The sequence below is a fragment of the Macrotis lagotis genome, chromosome 1, assembly GCF_037893015.1.
Source record: "Macrotis lagotis isolate mMagLag1 chromosome 1, bilby.v1.9.chrom.fasta, whole genome shotgun sequence".
NCBI classification, from domain to species: domain Eukaryota; kingdom Metazoa; phylum Chordata; class Mammalia; order Peramelemorphia; family Peramelidae; genus Macrotis; species Macrotis lagotis.
Genome location: NC_133658.1, coordinates 205,867,531 through 205,881,695, shown reverse-complemented (window position 1 = coordinate 205,881,695; position 14,165 = coordinate 205,867,531). Strand labels below are relative to the sequence as shown.

Below are 14,165 nucleotides of genomic sequence, written 5' to 3'. Positions count from 1 at the left end.
CACCACCTAGCCACCCCTTGTGTGTGTGTTTAAATTCACATAAAGGTGAGAGAGCACAATGGTCAGATCTGGATTTTGCAGTATCAGTTTGGTAGCTGTAAGGAAGATAAATCAGACAAGAGAGGCAGGATTAGTTACTAAAAGATAGGATAAGAACTTAAACTTAGAGGTTGTATGAATAAAAAGGAATGCATGTGAGAGATGTTGGGAAGTTAGAATCTAAAGCACTTGAAAATTTATGAAATTTACAGTCTGAGGAAGAGCAAAGGGTCAAATTTTAGCTCCATTACTGGTAATCTAAATGGGACCATTTGCCTGAAGTGAAGAGAGAAAGGGTAGAAGTTAAATTATTGCTCTGGGTATGACTGGGTATTCAGTAAAGCTCTGAATGTTATTTGGTAAAGAGAGTTTCCCCTTTGAGAACTGATTATACCAATGAAATCACAGATCCTATCCAAAAAAAAAAAAACAAAACAAAAAAACGAATCAGTAGAATTGTCATTTAAATTGCTGGATCTATTTCCCTTAATAATAATCCATGCTTTGGGATACAAGGCTCAAATTGTCATTTGCCAGTTGCCATTTTATGCAGTCCTTGGAATATTTATAAGGAAATAGAACACAAAAGAAGTAAGGAAAAACATTAAATTTCTGCTTGTTTAAAACACTGGCCTTGGAGTCTGGAGTACCTGGGTTCAAATCTGGTCTCAGACACTTAATAATTACCTAGCTGTGCAGCCTTGGGCAAACCACTTAACTCCATTTGCCTTGCAAAAAAAAAAAAACCTAAAAAAAGTCTAATTGTTGACTTTTGTTTGAATATCAGGAAAGAAATATTTTGAGTCATAATCAGGCAAAAATATCTAACATGGTGGACATTGAAATGTTCTGAAGAAAGTAGTGAGAGTGCAAAGATGTTCTGCCTGAGATGAGACTGGATTTCTAAATTGCATAAATGCAGATAGAGTGACTGTTTGCTTGGAACATCTGACACAAAATCATTACCATAACATCATTTATGATCTACTACAGATCTCCTGAGAGAAGTGCTTCAAGCCTGACATCTGTCTAGGTAAAGTACCTATCACCACAGACTATCTAGCTGCTTCTACAATTGTGCCATTCTACTTTCCTTAATGGGTTGATTGCACAATGGAAAGGGTGCTGGTATTGGAGTCAGGAGAACCTGAATTCAAATGTGACCTTAGACATTTATATGTTTCTAGCCCTGGGCAAATCACTTAACCCTGTTTACATCAGTTTCCTCAATTGAAAACTGAGCAAACCAAAGCAATTGACAAACCACTGTAGTTTTTTTTTTTTTGTCAAGAAAACCCTAAATGAGATGATGAAGAGTTAGACATAATATAAACAATAACAACATCAACTTTTCCCATGTTACTGATGGAGATACCAAACCATCAGTAGGATATAGCTTAGAATCAATGATTCAAAGACTGCAGGGTATCTAGGCCTTGGAAATAATCTGGTCCAACCCATTGATTTTAAAGATGAGAACACTGAGGCTCAAAAATGGAATATGACTTGTTCTGAGTCAGACAAGTAGTTAATAGAAGAACTGGGAACTATATCTGTGTCTCTGATTTCCAGATTATTTTTTCCCAATTACTCTATGTAGATTTTCATATTAGTGTTATTTAATTACTAAAATCTACTTTCACATCAGAAGACTTACCCAAGATAAAAGATCACAAATTCAGAGAATAGAAGCATACAATTGCAAATAAAGACAAAATGAAAAAAAAATGCTTCTTTATTTCCACTTATGGTCAAAAATAAAGCACTATTTGTCCAAGAGTTAGACTGGTTTCTAAGCAATAGCACTAAAGGATAAGTGAAAAAAAAGGTTACAACACAGATAGACCAGAAAATATAAGAATCCAAGATAGGAAGCAGAGGATAAGCCATTTGTTTTAGAATGAACCTAAAAGATCATAATATATATTAAAAAAGTAGAAAATAAAAAGGAAAGGAAGATTTCAAAAAATATTAACATCAATGGCAAGGCATAATTCAAGTAGAGCTCACATAATAAAGACCATGGAACCAAGAGGAGACAATAGGGTTTTTAGAAAATATATAGGATAACATTAGCAGTGAGGAATCAGGAGAGACAGACAGATAGATAGAGCTGGATAGAGATTGAGAGATAATAGAAATAAGAGAACAAAATTTAGATACAATGACAAAATATCATAATCAAAAGCCTGTATCCTGCACAGGGTTGAATGTCAGGGTTGAAAGGAAAAAAAAAAAAAAACAACAGAACATTCCTAAAATAAATGTTACCTGGTTTAAATAGCCATTTTTTTCAGTATAAAAACTTCCATCCCAACTGTCAAAAAATCCCTCCTGTCACAGAACAAGAAGGCTATTATATTAATAACTTTCATCTCTATAGTACTTTTCAAATGTTTAAAAGATCTATCTTCACATGGAGCTTTAGGAAAGTCATTTAATGCCCTGGTATTCAATATCTTTATAATGGGGGGGGTGAACTAAATGGCTTTTGATATCCCAACCAGAAACCCATGTTAAGAGAAAACTAAAACTCTGAAGAGCTAACATATTTGCCAAGGGTTACACAATGAGTATATGTCATATTTCAAACAATTATTTTATTATAATTAATTATTATAATACCCTTTCCAGTCCAACCTAAAAAAACTCTTCATCAAATAAATATTTCTAATACGAACTGACAATTATGTTGTATTTTAAAGTTTGCTGAACATGCTTCATTTCATTAGCTATTAATTTCATTGCCTTATGCAACAATTCTCCAAATCATGAGATTCTTCTGCTTCCTTTTATTAACAATCATATATATTTAGACATTCGCACTCAAATATACTCACACACATATGCATATACCCTCAACATTATTTTTATTAATCTAAAAATAGTCTCCAAATTATATTTGATGACTATATTAGTAAAACATCATATATTGTCTCCTGAATAATACTCAAACTTCTTACCTCCATAATCAAAGTCCTACTCAATCTCACTCCCTGCAATAGTCTCTCTTTTGTTATTACCAAACTGCCTGCAACAAAACAACAAAACTGGACCCCTTTCTATGTCTTTACTTTTCCATCTCCAACCTGACTGTCCTATTCAGTGGAAAGGATTTGGTCTTAGAAAATCCCACATTAAATATATTACATTCCACTAAGTAGGTGTTCTATAAGAACGACAAACTATCTTTGCTTCTCTACCTGGTATGCTTCCATCTCTTTAATCAGAGAAGTATGGTCAATGTAGAATATACAGTCAAATTTAGCTCTGAGCCCCCACCTACTATAAAGTGGTACTAAAACTTCTTCCCTAATTAGCATGGAATCAGTCTTTCTTGCAAAATAGAAAGAATATTCTTAACCAAATACTATGCTTTACTTTTTACATGAGATCAATAACAAGGATTTTTAAAATACTAAATATATACTATTACAATTGTGTGTTCTCAGATTCCCATAAGCTCTTATACTTGTGGATCACTCTGAACCCAGAATTTTCAAGAGGGACATTGTTTAGTTTGATGAATACTCTAACAGTTTCTCATACAGTAAGCAGGCAAAGGGGTATAGAAAATGCAGTAGACTTACCAAATGATTGGTTTATATATCCAAATAAGTCCCAGAGCTAGACTGAGGTTTCAGGAATTCTTGATCTGTATGTTGGCTCCTCCTTGTGGCACAAGACATAGACTCAGTGGGAGACAGAATTTCCTATGGCCAGGACTCTTTTGCCTACAACTCCAAGTACCCATTATCAGGTCTTGCTCATTACTAATGGTACAGTGTACTGCAGGCAAGAGCACATCATATTTTCTCTGTTCCACTCATCATCTTGTCTCCTTTGCCTATATCATTTCTCCTTTGATTGAGTCCATTAGTTCAATTTTCTGGTTTCCAAGAGCTATGTCACATCCTTTCTCTGTCTTATGATTTTTGACATTGAACTTCTATCTTTCAAGGATTATTTAAAATGCTACATGATTCCTGAATTTCTATAAGGAATCTGTTATGTAATATCTATATTCAGATTTCTATTATGTGCCTCTGAATATAGAACGTATCACCACAAATGCCCAGAACCTAGTACAATACCTGATATATAACAAGAGTTTAATGGATGAAAAGTGATTGATTAACTTACTTATTCCTACAAATACAAAATAGATAACAGTCTGGAAATGCTAGCAGAAGCAATAATAGAAGAAAAAAGATTGAAAGAATTAGAATTGGCAATGAAGAAGCAAAACTTTCATTATTTGCAGATGATATGATGGTATACTGAGAGAACCCAAGAAAATCATCTTAAAAAATTCCTTGAAACAATTAACAAATTCAGCAAAGTAGCAGGATATAAAATAAACCCACATAAATCATCAGCATTTATACATATACACACATATATATGTGTATATATATATATATATATATATATATATATATATATATATATATATATATGAACAACCAAGCCCAAAAATAGGAGATGAAAAGAGAAATTCCATTGTAAATAACTGTAGACAACACTAAATACTTTGGAATCTACCTCCCAAGACAAACCCAAGAAACTACATGAACGCAATTATAAAACTGTCCTCAACCAAATAAAGTCAGATCTAAATAACTGGGAAACTGTCAAATGCTCATGGTTAGATCAAGTTAATATTATAAAAATGACAATTCTACCCAAATTAAATTACTTATTCAGTATCATACCAATCAAACTACCAAATAACTACTTTACTGAGCTATAAGAAATAGTAACAGAATTCATCTAGAGCAACAAAAGGCCAAGAATAGAAAGGAACTGATGAAGAAAAATGCAAAGGAAGGTGGCCTAGCTCTACCAGATCTAAAACTATACTATAAAGCAGCAGTCTTCAAAACTTCCTGGTACTGGTTAAGAAATAGAGTAATGGTTCAGTGAATTAGAATTAGGTTCAAAAGAAACTATAATAAATGACTACAGCAATCTACTATATCTCTGGTATAAGAACTCACTATCTGACACAAATTGTTGGGAAAATTGGAAAATAGTATGGCAAAAACTAGGCATAGATCCACATCTCACACCCTATACCAAAATACAGTCAAAATGGGTACAGGATTTAGACATAAAGAACGATACCGTAGATAAATTAATAAACAAATAAAAATACTCTATCTATCTGATCTATGGAAAAGGGATAAATTTATCACGAAACAGTAATTAGAACACATTATGACCTGGAAAATGAAAGATTTTTACTATATTAAATTTTAAAAAAGATTTTGCAATAATAAAATCAATGCTGCCAAAATTAGGAAAAAAGCAGAAAACTGGGAAACAATCTTCACAACCAGAAGTTCTGATAAAGGTCTCATTTCTAAAATAATAAGAGAATTGCATCAAATTTATAAGGTCACAAGTCATTCCCCAATTGATGGTCAAAGGATATGAACAGACAGTTTTCAAATGAAGAAATTAAAGTTATATATATAATCATATTTAAAATATTGCCCAAATTCACTACAGATTAGAGAAATACAAATTAAAGCAACAATGAAGTGTCATCTCACACCTATTAGATTAGCCCAGTTGATAAAAAGGGAAGATATCAATGTTGGAGAGGATGTGGGAGGATTGGGACATTGATGCATTGCTGGTGGAGTTATGAACAGATCCAACCTTTCTGGAGAGCAATAAGGAACTATTCCCAAAGAGCAATAAAACTGTTCATACCCTTTGACCCAGCAATTCCAATTCTAGGACTATATCCAGAATAAATTGTAAAAAAATGGAAAAAGTCCTACATGTTCCAAAATATTCATAGCAGCTCTTTTTGTAGTGGCAAAGAATTGGAAATTGAGGGGATGCCCATCAATTGGGGAATGGTTAAACAATTTATGGTACATGAATACTAGGGAGTATTATTGTTCTATAAGAAACCATAAATGGTTGGACTCCAGAGAAGCACAGAATGACTTACAAGATCTGATCCTGAGCGAAAGGAGTAGAGTCAAGAGAACAACATTATAAAATGAACAACAGTGATGAAAGCAACTTCTCTTCACATAGAGCTAAGATAACTTTATTAGACTGGTTATGGACTATATTGACCCCAACCAGAGGAAGAAAAACAAAACAAAACAAAATGCACAGAAAAAAAAGACACCCCTACTAAATGTGATGAACACTTTATAAAAATTATCTCCTATATATCTTTTTCCCTTTATTCCAATTCCTCATGCCCAAAATTACTAATCTGTAAATATAAAATATGTATGTAAAATGCTAACCTGACTATTCCCTACTGAGGGGAAGAGGGTCGGAAGGAAGGGTGGAGGGAAATTTTGTAACTTAGAAAGATGCATGTACAATTGGATGAAAATTTTAAAAATTAATATATTAAATTTTTTACAAAAAGGAAATAGATACAGTCTTTGATGACATGCTCACACTCTACTTGGAGGAGAAAACACCTATCATAACATTCAGCTTCAATTAGAATTAAATTTAAAGGTTCAAAAGGCCATATAGCAGTGTTCAGAGCTCTGAACGGTATGCAGGTGATAAGATCAGGTGGCTCTTTAGATGCAGTGGAAAAGCAGTTATTAAGATGTGATGATCTTTCTTCTTACTAGGATTGCAGTTAGTGACTCTTAGCTTTACTAAGTTCTAGAAGTATTCAAGTCTACTCTTAAAATTGGAATGAAAGGAAGGGTACAGACTTTACCACTGGGAAGTGGAAAATAAGAGGTTCTCTGTGGAACTAGAATTCTTACTTTTCTGTTGAAGGAGTGAAAAATGTTTTGGAAAGGTGTGCAGCAGTATCTATATAGGAAGTTAGAAGAAAAAAGGAATTTTGGCTGGAATGTTGGAATAAATAGGTTCCTTCTAGTGATTATTCTCACTTTATGCATTAGATGGAAAACTTGCAGAGACTAGAGTGGAGAAGTAGAGAATTGAGGAAGAAGAAAGAACACTCCTCCTGGAGCCCGTTTTTATAATAAAGAATATTAGCACATATTTATCAAAAATTACAGAATGATTTTAGACAACTAATAAGTAAAAGGAGAAAACTAATAGTCATTTACTAATCAATGTAAGAAAGATTTTTGATTTTGAAATATGAGCTTAGAGAATTTAGTTACCCTTTTGCTGTTTCACAGTAAGCCTTCATCCTCAACTCACTTATGTAGAATTGTAAATAATTGATAGTTTAGGCTCCTATATTACAAAATTGAAACTAGCTTTCAAAAACTCTCTCAACTTCCCTTCTCTATCAGAATTTTTTTAGCATAATGAATTTCATTATGTCCCAAAGGAAGAGGTATCCCCAATGCATTGCTAAAAGGAAGCTATCGACCCATTATTTTGTATTCTAGAGTGGAACTTTAATAATTACTCCTTCCTTCTCTTTCATGTATCTGCCTTTAAGGTCTCTCAGAACCTCAGATTTGGAAGAGTTAAGGTGATATCTAGTCCAAACCACATACTAAAAATAAATGTTATGCTTTGATTTTGCATCAGATTCATTTCTGGCCATATTCTACCTCTTACTAACTAGTTCCTACCCTCCACCAGTAAACTGTCCCTTGTAAGATAAAATAAAATTAAAGAGAAGGAAAAATACTTTAGTAAATATGAGCAAAACACAAATAAATCAATGAGCAAAGCACTTACCATGTGCAAAGTATTGCATGAAACTTTGCATGTGTGAATAGAAAAGTAAAATATACATTGCTCTCAAAGAAATTATACTGAATGGGGGGGGGGACACATGGAAGATTATAGTTGCAAGTCTGATAAGTCTGATTAAAATGGTCCTTAGGGAAAACCAGCGAAGTGCATGGTAATGCTTCGTCTTTATGTCATCTTCAATTATCAAAATTATATCAAAGCATTTTCTCAATAATTTTCCAAATCAAAGTTATTTGGTCATTATTACTAAAATGTTCATTTTTCACATTTTGCCTTTTATTTACATTTTTGTAGCCATTGCATATTTTGTTGATTTGGCTTATTTCTCCCCTTATTTCTCTGAATATCAGTTCATCTAAGTATGATGATGATGATGATGATTGTGATAATGTTTGTCCTTTGGGCTTGAAAAAGATCATAACATCAGGGAGGAAATTCTATGTCGAGCAAGTGAGTTGGATTTGAGTGAGGGGGTTACTGTGTTAAGTAACTTAGGAATAACTTGGTGGCACAGTGGATGAACCACCAACCCTGTAATCAAAAGAACCCGAGTTCAAATTAGACCTCAGACATCTGGCACTGAATAACTGTGTGACCCTGAACAAGTCACTCAATTCCAATTGCCTCACATTCAAGGCCATCTCCAGTCATCCCTATCCATATCTGACCATGGACCCCAATGACTCCAGAGGGAAAAGTGAAATTGGTGATTTAGCACAGCACACTTTCACTCAAATACAATTCTTATGTATGTAATGACATAAACCACCTGATGCCATGGTCTTCTTTGTATCTGATTTTTGGGGGACCATATGACCAGCATTGAAATACATGTGACAGAGATGCAGATATTTCATTCATTTTTAAAGATTAATTTCAAAATGCTTTCAAAATCAAATAAACTCTCTGCCAACAGGACTCTATATAGCACTTTATTGATTAGTGCTTGCAAATTATTTAGCACAAGTATTTCATTTAACAGGTGAAGAAACTGACTAGAGATGTTAATAATTTACCTAAGCTTACAGTGTTTCAGAAGCAGAAATGCACATATAAGAACTGAAGTCATAAAAATATTTGAAAATGTATAGGTAAAATCTTACAATTCTTTTTGATGTCCCCCTGTGCCTATATTTGAAATATATATATATATATATATATATATATATATATATATATATATATATTAAGAACTTAAGATCTGAAGTGATATGAGGAATAAGGCCTAATTTGGTCTTTGCCTGATCAGGCAAAAAACAATTCGAATTTATTATCAGAATCTTAAATATTTGTGGGTTGTTTTCTGACTACTTAGTTCTATTGGGGAGGTCCTGAAGAGCTAGTACAGATCCACATTTGCTTCTTAGAGAGTTGCATGGGACACTCTGAAGTTAAGTGACTTGTCCAGGGTCGCACAGTCTATTTGTCTTTAGAGCAGTCGTTATTAACTTCTTTTATGTCATGCACCCTATGACCATCTTGGCGGGGACAAAAAACTACAGACTCTTTTTCTGAGTATTATTTTTAAAATCAAAAAATGAAATACATGGGATTAGGAAGGAAACCAATTATATTGAAATATAGCTATTTAAACAATCAAGTTCCTGGAGTCTAGGTTAAAAATCCCTGCATAAGATGTAGAACTTGAATGGAAGTTTTCCTGATTTCTGAAGCTGATTTTTTATTTTTTATTATAATTATAATATTTTTTTATTATAATTAGTTCAGCCTACCCATGATCAATTGATATTTTTCCAGTTGTTTAGATCTGACTTTATTTGTATGAAAAGTGATTTATAATTGTTTCCATATAGTTCCTGAGTTTGTCTTGGCAGGTAGACTCCCAAATATTTTATATTGTAGGATATAGCTTTTAAAGATGCATTCTAAACATGAAGGAGCGGGGAATGGGAGGTGAAAGTTTTAATTTTAGTGATATGTTGATAGTGCCAACAAAGAAAGCAGCAAGGGCTAATGCAGATACTTTTTTATTGCATTTTAGGTTCTACATTAATATTGTGACTGTGTAGGGACATACTATAATACATATATATATATATATATATATATATATATATATATATATATATGAAGGCATATATGTATTTGCATAGCCTATGTAGTAGAGGGGCAACCAGGTTGCTTGGTGCATATATTGCTGAGTCTGGAGTTGGAAAGATGTAAATCCAAATCCAGTCTCAAACACGTACTTACTGTGTGACATTGGAAAAGTCATTTAATCTCTGTCTTAATCCACTTGAACAGGAAATAGTAACCCAATCCTGGATCTTTTCCCAGAACACCCTAGACAGTGAAAAGTTAAACATGATTGAAAAATGACTTAGCAAGTTTGGGTGTCATCAGAGGTATTCTGTATCAATTATCCAGGCTATCTGGATTCAAAATCCAGCTGCTACAGGCTAGCCAGGTGATTTTAGGCAAGTCAGCTCCCTGCTTTGAGTCTGTCTAGTTAATTGAAAAATGCGAGTTTTCTTGCTACCTCTCTCATGGATTTATTATTAGGATATTGCTTTGTAGATTTTTTCTCAGGCATAATTATTAAAAGTATATAACCCTTCTCTGACCTGTACCAACTGTTACAGCCAGCCTCTTATAGAGAGACCCCCGGATTTAAAGGCAGAAGAGGTTTGAATTCTAATTGTACTGTTTACTAGCTGGGTAATCTTGAGTGAGCCTCAGACACTTTGCCCCTTAGTTTCCTCATCTATGACTTAGAGATCTTTATTTCTATTACCTTGTATAGAAGGTTGCTATGAGAAAAAAAACAATTAACTTGAGCTACTATCAAAATCTTGGAAATTAAAACCATAAGGCAACATAGCAGAGTGAATCAATGTCTGCTCCTAGATGCAAGAAGCCCTGGGTTTAAATTCTCCCCTGGACTATAGTCAATCACATTGTTTTTTCAGTAATTCAAGCTACTTGTTAAAACTTTATAGTAACAGTAATATTATTTTTAAAACAGCTTTGAATGATTAAGTCATTTTGACTATTATAACTACCTATTAACAACAAAGCATCTATGAAGGAGGACTATACATCCAGAGGAAGAACTGATAAGTAGAAGTATGAATATATGTGTGTGTGTATAAAATTATATATATATATATATATATATGCATACACACACATATATACATATATGTGTATATGTGTGTACATAAATATGCTTATTTATGTCTAATAGTAGATACTTCTACAGCAGGGGAGGAGGGAGAGATGAACAAAATTCCGTAATAACTGTTTATATTTTTAAAAGGAATAACAAGTTGGATATAAAGGATTTGTAGTTTCGATCGCAATCATACTTTTATTCTATTATGTTATGGAAATGATGTGTTATTTCATAAAATAAAAGAAACAGAAAAAATCTATAAATTGCAAATGTCTTTCCAATTTTCACTTTCAGTGAACATTTCAACAAATGGTATTTTTTTGTCCCTATTAATTAATGGGTCTAGACCCCGAAAAACTTGAAATTCACTATTTTCACAATTCATAGATATTATGCTATAATGATACTAGTATCACAGATTTGGGGAAGGAATGACTCTTGTCTTTAATCGAAACCAACACCCTCTTTTCACAGATGAGCAAATTCAGGTCCAGAGAATTTAAGGGACTTGCCCAAAGTCAAATATTAGGGACCATAAAGATTATGATTATTAATTTCCATTGTTAAAGTGAGGAATTAATACAACTCTAAATAGGTACTACTTATATGATATGAACAAAGGAGTAATAAAAATATAAATTTTTAAATGACTGTGTGGTTTTTGGATTTTTGTTTTGGTAAAGTATCTCCCTATGAGCACTTAAGACCAAAAATTTACATATGTAAATATAAGTCCAGGAATACTATGATTTATCTCAAGTCTTAGCAGTAAAGTCAAGATTCAAAACCAGGTTCAAAGACATGAAGTACCCCCATGATCTCTCTGATACCTTCTTTATCTCTTAGCAAGTTATCTAAATGAGAGTGGTTCAGTATGGTTCCATAATGTGCCAGCTTTACAATAGAGATCTCTTGCCTGATTAAGTCCTGGGCTTGGGGGTTGAAAGGAACAATGAGCTTGATTAGAGTGTTGAAGAGAAGTACTTTAAGAGGAACACAATGACCCCAGAAGTGCTTTAGAGATTATAAGTAGCAACTTCACATCTCATATATTATGAACAGAGTACAAAAGAGAAGGGGAATGGAACCAATGAAACTAATCTATCACACATGATCAAAGTCTTAGCTAAGCTTTTGTAGGGTGGTTAGTTTTATGAAATCTAGAGAAAAAGTGTCACAAAATAAACATTAAAGGACGATTGTTTATATAGGAAAAAAGAGATATTACAGCATATGCTGGTTTGTTTTTAGAATAAATGCGCGAATGTACAAAATGTACACTTGACCCAGTGGTAAAAGAGAGTTCACTCTCAAACATGTGACCAAATACCCTATATATTTAGTGCTTCAAAGTTCTGGACTTTCCAGAATATAGGTATTGCCTTCCTCCAATCAGATTGCAATTCCTCCCTAATTTATATAGCACTGAATTGAGGTTCCACAACTATATACCAATTTTACCAACATTTACCAACTGGGCTTCAGTTCTCCCATCTGCAACATGAAAGGGATGAAATTTCTCTACACCTAGCTAGCTAGTCTGAGCACATACACACTTACTTCAGATTTTGAATCCATGTGCATGTGCGTGCACTCACACATACCCACAAATCATCTTTCAAAACTATATTTTCTAACTGTTTTCAGCTGGATATCCAGGAATTCCAAAATTCACCTTCTGTTGGCATAGCTCTCTAGCATCTACAGTTGCTTTCAAACTGAGAAGAAGTTGACTGGTACTTGTCTTTCATTATCAAAGAAGACCAAAACCACAACATTATGTTAGAGAGAAACCTGATCAGACCAATATGAACTCATAATGCTCTATCACAAGTAGGGAACAGATAGTCTATGTGAACACCTTGGGTGGCTACTCTAAACTTATGCATCTCTTGTTTCCTTTGAGTTGATTTAATTCTGCCTTGCCCATAGAGGACAGCACCTTCTCGGATGAGGTACACCATGCTGGTGTAATTCTGTACCAGTGTCTTACATGATACTCAATCGATTTCAAAATTCTTAAGAGAGACCTTGTGAGTGACTTGTATCATGTTCTCTATTCCTGTGTGAACTTGTCCTGTGTAACTTCTGCATAAAATAGTCTTTTGGGCAAGTTTACATTTGGAATTTGAACAAACATGATCAGCCCATGAAAGTGTTGCTCTCTGCATTAATGTCTGAATGCTTGGTAGTTTAACTTGAGAAAGAACCTCAGTGCTTGGTATCTTATCCTGCCAGATGATTTTAAGAATCTTCTTTATAATTCAAATGGAAGGGATTGTTTCAAATAGTGTAAATAAAATGATTTCTCTTAGAGAATTCTTCTTGTAGAGTCATAAAATATGAATAAATATGAATTGTGCTAATGTTCTCATTTTCCTGCATCCTTTCCTTCAAGATAATAAACAAATAAATTAAGAAGAGTGAAGTAGGGGTGGCGTAGTGGCATAGTGGACACCAGCCTTGGAGTCAGGAGTACCTGGGTTCAAATCCGTTCTCAGACACTTAATAATTACCTAGCTGTGTGGCCTTGGGCAAGCCACTTAACCCCGTTTGCCTTACAAAAACCTAAAAAAAAAGGAGTGAAGGAAAGGAAAATGCATCCAGGAAATAACAGAAAAAAGTATGTTAAAGAAAAAGTTTTATATGTCTATATATATATATATATATACATATATATATATATATATATATATATATACATATATACATACATATATTTGCTGCGTATATATGTAAACATGTTTTTTCATGTATAAGTGGATATCAAATCATAACCAACTGGAAAAAGAAACACAGATTCTAATTGAAGAAAATAAAACTCTAAAAATTTGAATTGAATAAACAGAAACCAATGAATCTACAAGACTACAATATTCCATCAAACAAAATACAAAGGATGAAAACATTGAAGAAAATGAAAATTACCTTTTAGGGGAAAATGAATGACCCAGAAAAAAGATCCAATAGAGACAATCTACAAATCATCAGGCTACTAGAAAACCTGAACCAAGAAAAGAGCCTGAAAAACATCATGCAGGAAAGTATAAGAGAAAACTGTCCAAACATACTAGAACAAGATATCAATATTACCAGTGAAAGAATCAACAGAAACCCCCCCCCAGCCAAATAAGATCCCAGGATAAAAATTCCAGAACTCTCAAATAAAGGAGAGAATATTGCAAGCAGAAAAAAGAAAACAATTCAAATACAAAGGAGACATAATCAGACTCACACAGGATCTATCAGGCTCAACACTGAAGCATTAGAAGAAATGGAATAGAATATTTCAGAGAGCAAAGGACCT

General features: G+C 33.4%; 1 pseudogene; it reads right to left on the bottom strand.

Moving 5' to 3' along the window:
* The window catches only part of LOC141521254 (annexin A5 pseudogene), a 38,726-nt pseudogene extending 25,904 nt beyond the window's left edge, over positions 1-12,822 (bottom strand).
* Between the last annotated feature and the right edge of the window lie 1,343 nt (positions 12,823-14,165).